Raw genomic sequence first — 16,562 nt, 5'->3', positions numbered from 1 at the left:
GTTTTCCCTCTCTCCTCTACTTTGGGCAGGTTCAAGCAGCGATCATTTCTGTCAATCACTGATCAATGTATGGTTACCTATGCATGCAATACATCCTGCCGTCGATTTCACCAAACTCTTCCTAACTTAGGACTTATCTTAGGACTTAAGACGAGTCCAAACCCTGCACTGTAGCACGCAGACCTTAAGATTAATCCTAAGTTAGGACGAGTTACTTGTCCTAACTCGAGATAAGACGAGTCCTAACTCTTTGTGAAATCGACCTCTGGGTACCAGTCACAGTCGCTAACCCCGACCCACCCACCCAACCACCCACCCACATACGCGTGTGTCGACCCGGTAAATCTTGAGTATCCATTAAAAAAGTGTAACGTTTACATAACCATTGGTAGTCAGGGAACAAGACAAATGCGACCCGCAGTCATCTCATAACTTGTTTTAGTAATTTTGTAAAACGAAAGCCCCAAGACTAGAGATCACCAGAGCGACGAGGCTTGGCAGGTGACCTTTAACCCCATTGTCTCCGTCGTCAGGGGTTGCTCGGATCGCACTCGGACATCCCTGCCAATTCCCGGCCGTATCCCGCGGGTACCCGGCGGCCACATTGAACTGCTGATCATTAAACCTGTAGTACACCCCATCCGGGGTGAAGAAATACGTGCGAGAGTTGGTACCCTGCACGGCAGCGCTGACTTGGTTACCGGGGATATTCCATACGCTTATTGCTCGCGGGTATCCGGCGTCGACACCGTCGTCTGAGAATCGGTAGTATTGGTCACCTATGAAAGTTATTGAAAAGTACGAGGCACTCACTCACCTTGAAATAATGAGTCCAACACAGTTCATTGACCTGAGCCCAATCTCATGAAGCTGCTAAGCACAGAAATTTGCTTAGCATGAAATTTCTGCCTCGATAAAAACAGAATTACCAACCAAATTTCCACATGGTTTTCAGGAGGAGCAAATATCAGCTGAATAGCCAATAACAAGCAAAATGCAACAAATGGAAATTTTGTTGGTAATCCTGTTTTTCTGGTATTACTGTTTGAAGAAATGTCATGCTAAGCAACTGTTTGTGCTTAGCAGCTCTATGAAATTGCCCCTGAACACAAAATTTAAACGTCTAGGTTCTCTTAACAATGTGCTTCCTTTGACCTCCCTCTGACCTCCCTTTTAATCAGCCTTTATCTGGGCCTTTACTTCCAGTGATACTGTTGTCAGTCAAGGGCGTGTGATATTCCCTTTGCTTTCCTTGAATTTCGAGACCATAAAGCAACAGGGGTCTTTCTGAGACGCTATAAGGTGCAGCAGAATTACCAGATAGATGTAAATTATTACCGGATGTCTGCTGCCACCTAGCGTTCTAATATCACAGAACGATTTGGCAGCTGTGGATGTTACTAAGGAATATATACATATACATGTACAAAAATGATGTATATATCGTCGCCATTTCATCAAGACCACAGCGGTTTAAGATGAAACAGAGAACCAACTAAACGATGAGACAAAATGCAAGTTAAATCAAACAGCAAAACAATCATTGTGGAAACAGGTGTGATTTCAGATGCTTCTTGAAATAATATGAAGTGAATAAATTTCGTGCATCTCGTTTTAACAACCAAACAACACATGCAGCCACAAACATTGGGTGCGGTCGTTTAGCTTTTCTGGGTCGACCCCGGTGTGTGGCGTTTTTTTTTTTTTGGACAGGACGAACGTGGGTAATTATCTGCACACGTTCGTCCTGGAAAAAAAACAACCATCACACACCGGGGTCGACCCAGGGAAGCTAAACGAACGCACCCATTATTTCTTCAGTTATAGGCAATGTACATAGATCGGCTCGCAAAGAATTCTGGGGGACATCCGCATCTAATTTGGGGCAAGTTCGATCAGCGACCATTTGTCAACCACTAGTCAATGTTCCATGGTTACATTTGCATGAAATACATCCTGGATACCAGGAAAAATCCCCCAATGGTAATTAATGGTCAACTATAGTCCCGAGATCGAGCTTGCTCATACTGGGTCACAATTTTGTTTTTCTTCTGTAGTTGCGAATTGGCGTTCAGAGAAGTTGTCCTGATTTTTTTTAATGACTTCCTTTTTTGAATCGGTTACACACACAATCTCCATTGCAAAGCACTATGACAATGGACAGTTTGATGTACACAAAAACACGGTTTGCTACCGTACCGGGCCTCTCGTCAAAATAACAGAATATAAAACGGCGTGTGAAGCCTTTTAAAAACTCAATGTCAATAGGAGAAATAATTTACCTTTGATGAAGTAAAGTCTGCCATTACCACTCCAGGCAAATGCAGCGTCGAGATCGTCTGGTAGACCGGGGTAGCCAGTGCTAATATCCCGGGGGAAGCCTGTGTCCATCACTTCATTCTAGAACTGCCAATATTGGCTTCCCTGGAGAAGAAGCGAAACGTCACACACTGGGTACTTTTGACTTGGTGGTGTAATTGTGTCTAAGTTCATTGTGCGCCTGGAATCTCGAAATTCCGTGGTGGATTAAGGGTGGTGGTTGGGGGGGGGGGTACTTTTGTACAAGAGGAACAGTGTGTTAAAAGGGTGCTCGACTATGAGCCATTGTGCACCCCCCCCCCCCCCCAATTGTGTCTACATTGTGCGCTTGGAATCTCGAAAATTCCCTTTGATGATTTAAGCGATGGGTGGTATGTGATACTTCTATACAGTGTGTTTAAGTATGCTCGATATGTGGCATGGTGCCCCCCCCCCCCAATGTTGTCTTTATCCTTGTTCTATGGTTAAACATCGGAAACGTGTTTTTTTCTAAGCGATAAGTTTCCACGTGTCCGTATTTGGTTCTGTTCATCAACCATGAGGTTTGTTTTATCAGAGTGGGGTTTTATCAAATGGCCCCTTGTGTTTCTTTTGTTTTATAGCTGAAACCGTATGAGAAGCTCTAACATGTACTTTATTGCTTTTTTTTTTATAAATACATCAGACCCATGGAAACGTGCCCGATGACGTAATTAGGCCGTGTCCGAATCGGCGACTTTGGCTACAGCTACGGCTAGATCAGCGCGTCTGCCAGTGTTCAAGAATAGGGAGACGCGCGCGCCATAGCCGTAGCTGTGGCCGAAGTCGCCAATTCGGACACGGCTTTACGCTGAATGGCATGAAAACATAGGCGGGGGGGGGGGGGGGGGGGGTTGGAGTTGGTTTTCGTTTCTGTTTACCTTAAAATAGTGGTTAGTACCGTCCGCTTGGTTGTAAAGTGCAGCATCAATATCATCAGGAAGACCACTGAAGGTTGAAGATATGGTTTTGGGAAAACCAACCGCTATTTGATTGGCGTTCAACTCAATTTTCCACACGTTGCTTCCTAATATATACAGAAAAAGTGGAAGTTAAAAGATTAAAATACACACACATGCCTATATATAAAACGCACATCGATTAAACAAATATAATTCACGTCGCTTATATGTATAAACAAGAAAGAAAAAACCCAAAACAAAAACAAGACCAACATTTTTATAGAATCCTAAAGTACTTCTTCCTTGATTCAATGTTTACATTGTCATGATTCCATCGCAACGAGAAATCATAATATCGATAGCATGTAAAAAAAAACATAGGCCTGAAACCATCGCAACGAGAAATCATAATATCGATAGCGTGTTAAAAAAAACATAGGCCTTAAAGAAAATGGACACCTTTGGTAATTGGCAAAGACCAGTCTTCTCACTTGGTGTATCTCAACATATGCACAAAATAACAAACCTGTGAAAATTTGAGCTCAATTGGTCGTCGAAGTTGCGAGATAATAATGGAAGAAAAAACGCCCTTCTCACACGTGAGTTGTGTGCTTTCAGATGCTTGATTAATTCAAGAAGGAACTTTTTATCCCTAAACATTTAATAAGAAGAAGCGAATTACCGCGGTAAAGCTTCTAAGACATTGTTCTCCAACAGCACTAAGTATTAATGGACAAATAAGCAAAACTATTTCAAATGAAACTCTTAGTTGATGGGGCAGGCACACTTATTGCTACTGTAAAACTCTTGTAACATTTTACCTTCAAAAATATATGTGCTTCTGTCCTGTGACGTCGTAACACTATCCACCCTCCCTGTGCACTGACCGCCTTGGGGCGTTGCTGGGTTGGTTTCCACAGTAGCATCCGGAGCTCCTGCGTTTACACCTATTCGTATCAAATGACAACGACGATGACAAAGTCAGTGACAATGTCAACGACAATGCCAGTGGCAATGTCAACGACAATGTCAGTGACAAAGTCAACGACAATTACAACGACGATGCCATGAGTGACAATATTAATGACAATATCAATGACAAGGCAAGTGGTATTGTCAATTACAATGACATTGACAGTGTCAGTTGCAATGACAACGACAATGTCAGTGGAGTGGGGTTTTATCTAACAATAGATGAATGATGATGATGATGTATGAAAATCAAAAATCCATAGTTATTGCATTAGACGCATAATGGACGTCAAACAATGCAAACGCACAACTCTCGGGCAAATGACCTATGACCTCAGTGACGCTGCTTTGACTTTCTCTAACTTGATTTGCAAGGAATCAATTCAGATCACAACTTTGAAGTAAACAATGTGGAATCATATACCATAATGAGCTTGAATTCCAGCAATATCGTCCGAATGGAGTTCAAAGTCCGGAACGTATCCACGGTAGAAGGGCGCCATCAACGCTTCCTCAATGTCGGAATGACCGAGGCCCAAGCTGTGACCGAACTCGTGGGCAGCTACTTGGAAAAGATTGATTCCTGTGATGCAACAAGGAGAAAGAAAAAAATGATTCTAGTCAAATCTGTATCAGTGGGTAAAACGTAACTGTTCACGTAAGGCCGTTAAATGCCACTGTTTAAGTAAGGCTGTAAAACGTCACTGTTATACGTAAAAGACTATAAAACGTCACTGTTTACGCAAGACTGTAAAACGTCACTGTTTACGTTAGACCGTTAAACGTCACTGCTTTCGTAAGACTGTAAAACGTCACTGTTTACGTAAGAATCTAAATCGTCAATGTTTATGCAGACTATAAAAAGTCACTGTTTACGTAAGACTTGTGTTTCATTGAGGTCTTTAAAAAATATAGGAAAATCTTGAGAGAAAAAATTCAGTTACTGTTTCGTTATGGTTAAATACAGGTGAAGGTTAAAGTTTTAAGCAAAATGAATAATGTTTTTTTCCTTGATACGGTCTGGCTTAAGAGTGAGGTTTTTCAACCATCACTTCGTGCGTGCTGTTTCCTATACGGAAAATATGACGCAGTACTCTACGGAACTTTGATGCCAATGGAAGAGAGATATATTATTGTATTAACGTATTTGGGCAGTCGTCAGTTTACGACTTGATAGGTAACTTATTTAAAAAAATATATATATCCATAGCACCGTCATTTGTGTTGATTGTCCACCTCTCAGCTTCGTCGAAATGAGCATTCCGAACTGTGGGAAGAACGCATGGGCCAGGACGCCCCTTGGCCCGTCGAACGGATTGCCGTCCCGGTGGTCGGTCTGGTCGAACGTGATGATGATATCAGCGGGCGTGTCACCGAATACTCGTGTAAAGGTGAGGGGCGTGACGTCAGCCCAGACCTGATTGTATCGGATGGAGACTGGTTATTTTGAGAACACTTTGGAATTTTAGGCCCCTTTTGAAACCACGGCTTGGGATTGGGCTTTGGCTCAAACAAACAAAATGCATAGAATAACAAATCTGTGAAAACTTAAGACTAAATTGGTCGTCGGTGTTGCAAGACACTAATGTAATAAAAACACACTTGTTGCACAAAGTATATGTTTGTACTTTAGATGCCTAAAAAGGCTTATTTTTTAAAATATTATTTTAATATTGGAGTGAGAAAATAACCTCCTTATCAAAAACTACGTTCACTTCAGAGTGAGCCGTTTCTCACAATGTTTTATACTATCATTAGCTCTGCATTGTTTGCAATATACCAAGTAAGTTTTTATGGTATTTTGAGTAACATAAAGTGTTCAGTGCCTTCAAAGCCATTGGACACTTTCGGAACGAAACAAATGTTCACAGATTTACAAACAACATGCAGGGTTTACATAAGGCTTTAAGCGGCATACAAAATGCCTTCATAACCATAGCTCTGACTGTAGGCACTTTTCGAAACCACGGCTTCGGCTTTGGATTCGGCTTCAGGCTCCATCATCTCGTCTGAAGCCCTGAGCGCGTACGTAAAGCGCTCACAATTTGTCAAAACAACTGCGGGGTCAAGCTAGCCTGAGCCGAAACTGGGGCCGAAGCCGTGGTTTCGGAAAGGGCCATAGTCATACCTGCAGGGCAGCAATAAGAGTATCGTCGACGTCATCAGGATTGGGTATGTCAGGGGTACGGTTATCTATCCGGAACGTTAAGTCTGTCGTTGGCCACCTCGACCCCAGAGCGAATCGTCTCTTTCTTTTGGCGTCGAAGTTGTGGCCGACGACATCGGGCATTCCACAGCGAGGCTCGTTCATCTTCTGCATCGTCGCACTGTCGAGTTCACCTACATGTTCGTAGAATAGCACATAGAACAGAGGTCGATTTCACAAAGATTTGGGATTGGTCCTAACTGCAGGACTAGTCCTATAGGTGATACTCAAAACTTAAGGCTAGTCCTAAGTGAGGATGAGTAACTCGTCCCAACTCGAGATAATTCCTCTTTGTGAAATCCACCCGGCCCCAGGGCCCAAAATTTCATAAAGTTTATGCACAAAAACTTGCTAAGCACAGAAAAGTATTGCTTAACCAGAAACAGGTTACCAGCCAAAATTTTTTTTTTTTTTTTTTTTTTTTTTTTTTTTTTTTTTTTTATGCAAGTCGCCCGAAACTAAGCTAAAAGCCACTCTAGGTTAAGGGCTACAAGGAAGAAAACACAGACATGCAGAAACTCAGTGGAGCTGAAGGTAGGAATTGACATTCCTCTTAAAAGATGGAAGATCATAGGATGAAGGGAAACATGCACCAGGCAAGGAGTTCCAAAGAGATGCAGTACGAGGGAAAAAGCTACTGGAGTAGCTCTTTGTTCTACATCTCGGCACAGCCACAGTATAACATTAAAGACAGTGGACACTATTGGTAATTGTCAAAGACCAGTCTTCTCACTTGGTGTATATCAACATATGCATAAAATAACAAACCTGTGAAAATTTGAGCTCAATTGGTCGTCGGAGTTGCGAGATAACTATGAAAGAATATAACACCCTTGTCACACGAAGTTGTGTGCTTTTAGATGCTTGATTTCAAGAACTCAAACTCTAAACTTGATATCTCGAAATCAGATTCGTGGAAAATTACTTCTTTCACTTCAGAGGGAGCCGTTTCTCACAATGTTTTATACCATCAACCTCTCCCCATTACTCGTTACCAAGTGAGGTTTTATGCTGATAATTATTTTGAGTAATTAGTGTCCGCTGCCTTTAAGTCCGCAACGTTTAAATCACAAAGGCTTTGGTTAGATATAAGAAATGAAAGTGCAACTTACATGTAACTTCTAGATTTGCCATGTGTTGGAAATTGCAAATCGCTTTCGTCATGTCTTCCTCTGTGTTTACTGAGCCATCCACGGAGGGTTGTCTCACCAAGTATCCATAGTAGTTCAGGAACATCTAAGATAATTCAAATTGAGATGTTTTGGGGCTGAAATTTCTTCATCCAAGATTTTGGTGTGTGTTTTTTGTATGGAAATGGGGGAGGGCGTACTAAGAAGAGTCCTATTTAAGGGGTTTTGATACCTTTTGTAAATCAAGTTTTTGGCCGCGACTAGACTTGTGGACAAGTCGTTCAATTGGCCCCACGCGCTGAGATAGTGCTCTCGCGAGATCACTGCTCTCGCCCGAACTGATGGCTCCCAGTTGAAATCGGGAAGCCATCAGTTCGCGCGAGAGCAGTGATCTCGCGAGAGCATTATCTCGGCGCGTGGGGCCGATTTAACGACTTGTCCACAAGTCTAGGCCGCGACATGACTCCCTATCTCTCTGTGAATAAAGACGTTAGTAATAATATAATATGATATAGTATAGAAAAATCCCAAATAAACCTCACAAAATAATGAGCCTACCACTGCTGAATCCGACGAGTTGACCGTAAACGAATTAGCGACCGTGAAAGCAACGACCAGCACCGCCGATAGAAACAGCATCTTCCCCGTCATCATGTGGTTGGTGTTTCTCGGTCGATGTTAACAATTATTCCCAAAGTTGAAATTGTCTGCTCTTCTCGATTGTGATCGACTAAATCTATGTTTGTTCCTTGCTCTATGCTATGACGAAGTACATGCTTTTTGAAACATTCCTATCCAATCTGTTTGCTTCGTCCACAACATGACTCGACCACTTTCGGACAAACAAACCTGGTACTTAAAGTTTGACTTTTCAAAACTAGAATGGCGTTCACAGAAGAGCACTACTGAGCCCTGCCCCCCCCCCCCCCCTTCACGGCTCAAAGTTTGATAAAACAATGAAGTACATTCACGAAACTTATACATTAGTTCAGTTCTTCCGGGATACCTTATACTATAAAATAAGAGTGTCAGTTTTTAAAATCAGGCAAGCTATTTTATGCCGTAGGCATATAGAACTGTTCATCAAGACAATAGCATCTAAGTCTTCTTATAATTGTAGCGCAATGTGTATACCAACTATGTTCACAAGACACTTTAGTAGATACATTTTTACAGAAAAATAGTTTTTTAAAGTTATCAATACTGAGGAGACATTATGTAGCACCTGGGGGTAGGTGCTACGGCGCATTTAGCAGCCACAGCCAGGAACACTGGGGCGAACCCCTTCTCTTTTCGATAAAAGCGCACTGGGTTCTTTTACGTGCGTTACAAACAGCTATACAATGATAAAGCCTATAAACGGCACCAGGCTAAACGCCAATCAAACACAATTATGTGTTTTTCTGAATGATTTCCTGTGCTCAGCTTTACAATAAACCAATTTTCATCTTAAAATGAGCTGTCAGTGTTTAGAAACAATACAAGAAAAAAGAGTGACTTGCTGTTATGATTAATAAACTCTGTAGAATCGCCAGCCTTTGAGCACAACAACATTGCTAAGCACAGAAAATTACTGCTTATAGGGAAGGTACACGTTTGGTCATTACTCCAAACAACTATTAACTTAAAAACTGACTTGGTAAACAGCATTGGAGAGCTGATGATAATATAAAACATTGTGGGAAACGACTCCCTCTGAAGTAGCGTAGTTTTTGTAGAAAGAGGTGATTTCTCACTAAAATTATAAAAGACTTCTAGCTAGAAGTCTTTTATTCCTATCTGAAAGCACAGAAATTCGTCCAATAAGGTAGTTTTTTCTTTCAATCTCTTTCTCCCAAATCCGATGACCAAATTGAGCTCAAATTTTCACAGGTTTGTTATTTTATGCATATGTTGAGATACATTAAGCGAGAACACTGGTCTTTGACAATTACCAATAGTGTACCTTCCCTTTAACAGAAACGGGTTACCAGCCAAAATCACACAGCTTTTTGGAATTGGGCCCAGGTCTCCTTGATACATTCAAAACCAAACAAACTGAACATGAAAACACAACTGAAACCATGACTCGTTGAAATTTTGTTGTCGTAAGGGCCTACATTTGAAATGTCCAGTTAATTAATAATTGTGATTGGATATTGTGTTGGCTGATATGTTTGATTATTTCTTTTGTTAAATGGGGTTGCATTGTTATTTTTCTTCTAATTTCTCATTTGAAATGAAATTAAAATTATAATTTTTTTCTTTTACAGGTTAGTGTGAATTATGTAGGATTAAAACAGGATCCTATCTTATTCTAGGAAACTATCAAACATAGAGGATTGTGGAACCCAGGTCATGTTTTCAAACTTATTCTTGGGTATAATACCGAATAATTCAATGCCACATTGAAATAAACACCGTATTGAAACAGTATCACGTGCACAAACTGATAGCGATTCTGGCAGGAAATCATGATTTAAAGGCAGTGGACATTATTGGTAATTGTCACAGACCAGTCTTCTCACTTGGTGTGTCTCAACATTATACATTATCTTATAAAATAACAAACCTGTGAAAATTTGAGCTCAATCGGTCGTAACAGTTGCGAGATAATAATGGCAGAAAAAACATTGTCACACGAAGTTGTGTGCTTTGTTTCAGATGCTTGATTTCGAGACCTCAAATTCTAAATCTGAGGTCTCGAAATTAAATTCGTGAAAAATTACTTTTTTCTCGACAACTACGTCACTTCACAGAGGGAGCCGTTACTCACAATGATTTTTACTATCACCCTCTCCCCATTACTCGTTACCAAGTGAGGTTTTATGCTGATAATTATTTTGAGTAATTACTAATAGTGTCCACTGCCTTTAAAATATGTAACTAAAGACTTCGATAACTACAGGCATGACATAATAAACTCGAGTTATTTATCTAGTTTATTTTTGTCATTGTGGTCTCATCATTGAAACAACAAACATTGTTAAGTGTTGAACTACAGCGGTAAACTCCATCATACTTTCAGTATACTATTTTCTAAAGTGGTTTCAACATTGTTTTTATTCTGACAGTTTCCCTGTTTGTGCCAGCTTTTATTTTCGATTGAATTGTATTTCGTATTTATTTATAATATACCAACTGGCAGCAGCAAATCTGAAGTATGGAGTTTCACCAAAGGTTTTACAAAATAATTGCAATTTGATTTCAAGCACTGCGCAATTATGCCGAGTTTAACCGTCCGTTTGGAACGTCCACATGGAATGTAATTTTAGGCAACACATGGGTTAATTTAGGCATCACGTTTCGACCAAGGTAGTCTTCCTAAAAAGCTGTGACAGCACAACACAGACACAAAATAGAAAAACATGAGGTCAAGTAAAAAAAAAAAAAAAAAAAAAAAAAGGGAGTGAAAGCGAGTAAAGTGTAAAAAGGATAGTGAGCAAAAAAACACAGGCACTGAAAACAGACAGCAAAGGTTAAAACAACCGGCAACAAACAACAACAAATACATTGCACATGACTTGTATGTTGTAGTTTCACCATGGGGGAAACATGCAACAGATTAGACTTGTGGACAAGTCGTTAATGGTCCCACGCGGTGAGATAGTCGAGTTGTGGCGGTGCTTTGTCGAGGGATCCCAATTCGGCGAGATCACTGCTCTCGCGCGAACTGCTGGTTGCCGACTTCTACTCCCCAGTCGAGACAACAGTAGTAGAATACCGCGGGAATCGCGGGGAGAGTTAGTCTTGGTGCAAGACGTTTCTCGTTTCCCTTTCACGCACACCGCAGACAATTCATCGACATCGCGACTCACCTGACTTGAGTGGACTAAGTCAGGTGAGTCGGTGCGGGCGCTGTTGGTGAATTGGCCGCGGTGTGCGTGAAAGGGAAAAGAGAAACGTCTTGCAACAAGAATAGGGGAGAGTCGGAACGTCTGTTGCTTTACATACCATTTGATTGCGAGTTAGGAACCAGGGCCCAATTTCATAGAACTGCTTAAGCAAAACATGTTGCTTAATGCTATTCTGTTAAGCAGGTTTGAACACAGGATGCAGTCACAAATTTTACATGTGGCATGACGGTTTGGCTGGTCTTTGACAATAAAAAAACGTGCACAGTGTCTACAGTATTACACACATGGTCAAAGTCAACGTCATGTGTTTAGTAAACTTTCAGTTATCCTGACGGGTACCGGACACTCAGGTGCCGAGTTTGTAGTTGCGCATGTGCCGAGTTTGTGGGTGCCGAGTTTGCAAGGTGCCGAGGTTGTGGGTGCCGAGTTTGAGAGGTGCCGAGTTTGCTGGTGCCGAGTTTGCAAGGTGCCAAAGTGTCCGGTATTCAGGTTTTATGCTAATAATTATTTTGAGAAATTACCAATAGTGTCCACTGCCTTCCAGCAGCTCTATGAAATTGGACCCTGTGTGCAACAAACAAAACACACCGGTGTATTGTTTCTGCTCAGTATTTATTTTGTTCAGATTAGTGGAAATTGAGGGGTAATGGAAGTTAAAACAGGTTGTCAGAATGAATGAGCAAAATAAATATTGAGCAGAAACAATACACCGGTGTGTTTTGTTTGTTGCACACAAAAAACCTCAATTTGGTGTGAAGGTCGGTCTCTGTCAAATTGACGCCAGTGGCGCTCAGGGGCCAATTTCATAGAGCTGCTTAAAGGCAGTAGACACTATTGGTAATTTCTCAAAATAATTATTAGCATAAAACCTTTCTTGGTGACGAGTAATGGAGAGAGGTTGATGGTAATTTTTCACGAATTTGATTTCGAGACCTCAGATTTAGAACTTGAGGTCTCGAAATCATTCATCATAACGCACACAACTTCGTGTTACAAGGGTTATTTCTCTTTTATTATCTCGCAACTTCGATGACCGATTGAGCTCAAATTTTCACAGGTTTGTTATTTTATGCATACGTTGAGATAATATACCAGCTGTGAAGGCTGGTCTTTGACAATTACCAATAGTGTCCACTGCCTTAAAGCAGCTTTTGGGCGCTGTATCACAAACTGTGCCAATTTCATGGCGCTGTTTAACGGTTAGCAAATTTTCGTTCTAACTATACCAGCATAACTATTGCTTACGAAAAATGGGCGGCCGTCTTGCCCGTTCACAATGGATTTACATTGTTACCTATTACCTGGTGTCCTGGAGGAGTTCACATAGAGTTAAGACTATTCTTATCTCGAGTTAGGACGAGTTACTTGTCCTAACTTAAGGACTTCAATTCAAATATTTTAGTGAGAAATTACTTCTTTCTCAAAAGACAACTTATGCTGACAATTATTTTGAGTAACTACCAATAGTGTCCAGTGCCTTTGGTTGACTACACCGGCAAGTAAATGGCAGTGTTCAAAGTTACTCCAAGTCATTGTGGTTGATTAATAATCAGATAGTCATCCATTATTACATCTGCAGATGCCATGCTTTCCGGTGGATGCGGGTTTTAGCCGAAACTCATGAAGGTCTAACAGAATAGGAAGTAGGACGTGGTATCAAAGTACCGGCATGTTTTATGCACTTCTAAAGTGCGGTGAACACTTGTTCGGATGAACTGGAATTTGTGACGTCATCAGGCCCTCTAAGTCATTAGGCCCACACAATCATCTGGATCACATTGAGTAGTATTCATCTTAGTTTAACAGTGTGGGTAAACCACCATGTGGGCCTACATACGAGAAAACAAATAAAAGTTTGAACATTTGCTTTTTGTCACAAGTTTGTATGACTTTCTTTGTTGGCACCTTACCTATAAATGTAAAAGAGTGAAAAACACCACTCTTTACATATCGAGCTGTCCCTCATATGGCTCTTTCAAAAGAGTGGTGGTTATTTCACGCTTTAAGGGGTTTCACTCCAGTGCCCAGTTTCATAGAGCTGCTTAAGCATAAAATTTTGCTTAAGCAATAAAAGTCTTGCTTAGTAAAAACAGATTACCGGCCAAATATTCACTCGATTCTTATGTGCAAGTTAACAACAGCTAAATACCAGGCATAAGCAATGTATATGGCATGACATTTTTGCCAGTAACAGGTGTAAAATAAGCGAGCTATTTTCGTGCTTAAGCAATTTTTTGCGTTAGCAGCTCTATGAAATTGGCCATGGACAGGATGAAAAATCATTCAAAAAAGATGCACACTTCAATCTAAAAGAGTGGAAGACCACTCGAAAAAGGGTTGTCTCTCATATTGCTCTTCAAATAGTTCCATTTTCACTCTTTTGCATTTATAGATAGTTGAGCATTTTTAACGGATATGTGAACACTATAAATGTACATTATTATTAAATACACTGCATACCTTCTTGCAAGCTTTCACAATAAAAACCGTTGACAAACCTCAAATGAGGAGTCCCATCAAGAAGAATAAGATGGCTGACAAAATGATAATTACTTCTTCAAGAAAGCTGAGATTTGATTTTCAATTATTGCTTTTGACTCACCCGCCCACATGTCCGCTTGCCTATCATCAAAACCAAGGTTATTTTACAGGAGGTGGACAGACCTGTGCGTGGCAATGAGTTTATTTATCATCATTATCAGATCAGTAGGCGTTTCCTCTGTGGATTTCCTGTATTTGTTGAAAGCCATTGATGATGAAAAAATACTCAGTTATTGAGACAACACTGACTGGCGACAGAAGTCTGAACCCAAGTGGTTGTAACTTACGAAAAGGGTCAATATCGGGCAAAACAAAATAATGTATTGGTTCAATCCCCTCGAAAAAAGTATTGCTGTTATATAGGACGTTGCGGAGCATTCCCCTAAAGACGATCAGAGCTTACTGATCGAAACGTCGAGTCTTTGACACCTTTTAAAAAACCAACACTACTCAAACGAAATATTCAAATGGTGTTACCGCAAACCTATGTCAGTTATACTTCCACCATGCACAGTTTCAATTAAAGCCTCCGTTGTGAAGTAGTTTGATTTTGTTTTCTATTGACACCATTCATTGAAAAAGTGTAACCTTTGCCACTGCCTTAATAGACCACGAATTTAACAGTATTCCTTTATGCTCCCTTATACCTTAAAGGCGTATTTCGTACAAGATAACTGTGTTGTTAGTCTGTACATGGAGAGGAACTGATCTGAGCCCAATTTCATAGAGCTGCTTAAGCACAAATGTTGCTTAAGCAAAAACATCTTTGCTTAGTAAAATCAGATTACCAGCCAAGACTCCACTCAATTGTTATGCTAAGTAAACAACAGCTAAATACCAGTCACAAGCAGTGTATATGGCATGACATTTTGGCCAGTAACATGTGTAAAAATAAGCGAGCTATTTTCATGCTTAAGGAAATTTTTTGCTTAAGCAGCTCTATGAAAATTTGCCCCAGTATTAGGCACAATGGATGGTTTCAAATACGCCATCTTTGTGAATAGCTTCCATTTTGCAGAATTCCCTGGGACACCGGTGTCCCCATTGAATTCCGGCCAGCGGATATTCTGTCCCCGTCATGGGAAAGTAGGCTGGAAGAGGGTGATTCAAAAGAGGGCGCTATAGCTACACAGAAGAAGTTTGTACACTGAGTTTGCAAAGGGGAACCGAATGTCCTGCCACACCGGTGTCAGATGCAATAGGGGACTTTTAGGACACTAGGTGGCAGCAGACTTACTTGGTACAATCCATTATTCTCGGTAATATGCGCAGGCTCAGAAATACGTAAACAATGGCAATTTACCTGGTAAGTCTGCTGCCACCTAGCGTTTCAAAGTCTGCCAATGTGTCCGCCGTGCAATACTGTCCGCTCCGGACACTTTTACATATGCAATCGTGTCCGGGGCTATGCAAAAACCGTCCGGCGGACATGTACATGACTGTACATGTATGTGCGCGCGTAAGCGAGCGTGCATGCACTGAAAATACGTACATGTATATGCAGCATGAATATTCACGTATTTTTATGATTGCAGCGAATACCCAACGGCCGAACATTTCCCATGTCATTCATGTAAAAAATATGGCGAACGTGTTCCGTCGACCAAGGGCGTTTAATTTACTACAAGGACGGTTTTGCACGAGGCGGACACAACTGCGTATGCAAATGTGTCCGGGCAAAACCGTCCGGCGGACACTATTGCATATGCAATAATGTCCTCCGGATAGTATTGCATAGAGGGCATAATTGCATCCGACACCTGCGTTGTTCAGATTACACGACCTCCAAATAATAATTATTGTTCAAAGTATTCTGTGTAAAACATGCATGCAGGAAGTCCAGGCTCTGTGGCTCTATGCCACAGGTAACATGGTATAAAAACAGACATTATCATCAAAGCACTATAAACAAAGGCCCCTTTTCGTTTGTTTAGATGATCTTCCCAACATCTACATCCACCAACAGAGGGCAGTAGTCTTTCCATCAGGGGCCATCATAGACCTTTTCGCAAATACTGGGGCGCGCGCGTAAAGCTTGGAATTAGGTGCATTGTGGTCTAGCTGGTAGCAAAATTTGATTCATATCTATCCCAAAATGCACCTCATTCAACAGTCTGCGCTTGCGCATTGGTATTTGCGATAAGGTCTATAGACCTTTTCGCAAATACTGGGGCGCGCGCGGAAAGCTTGGAATTAGGTGCATTGTGGTCTAGCTGATTACAAATTTGATTCATATATATCCCACAATGCACCTCATTCAACAGTCTGCGCTTGCGCATTGGTATTTGCGATAAGGTCTATAGACCTTTTCGCAAATACTGGGGCGCGCGCGTAAAGCTTGGATTTAGATGCATTGTGGTCTAGCTGGTATCCAAATTTGATTCATATCTATCCCACAATGCACCTCATTCAACAGTCTGCGCTTGCGCATTGGTATTTGCGATAAGGTCTATAAAACCTGTAATCAGCCGTTTTGTACTGCGGAGCGTCCCTTGGCAGATAAAAACAGGGGCCCAGTCTATAACCATAAACGCCACAAGTAAACCTGTACGGTATATGACCACAAGGTGGCGGCATGTTTACAAGGCTCAACTGTAATTTACTTGTTTACAGGCTAGTGCATTCTAAAGCCGGTGCC

The 16,562-nt window shown here is 41.2% G+C and overlaps 1 pseudogene; it reads right to left on the bottom strand.

The window, feature by feature from the left end:
- Window positions 1-329: 329 nt before the first annotated feature.
- On the bottom strand, window positions 330-8,298 carry LOC139952940 (matrix metalloproteinase-19-like; annotated as a pseudogene).
- Between the last annotated feature and the right edge of the window lie 8,264 nt (window positions 8,299-16,562).

Source organism: Asterias amurensis, chromosome 21 (assembly GCF_032118995.1).
Source record: "Asterias amurensis chromosome 21, ASM3211899v1".
In the NCBI taxonomy this organism is placed as follows: domain Eukaryota; kingdom Metazoa; phylum Echinodermata; class Asteroidea; order Forcipulatida; family Asteriidae; genus Asterias; species Asterias amurensis.
The sequence above is the reverse complement of the archived record's forward strand: the minus strand, read 5'-3'. Positions and strand labels throughout refer to the sequence as shown.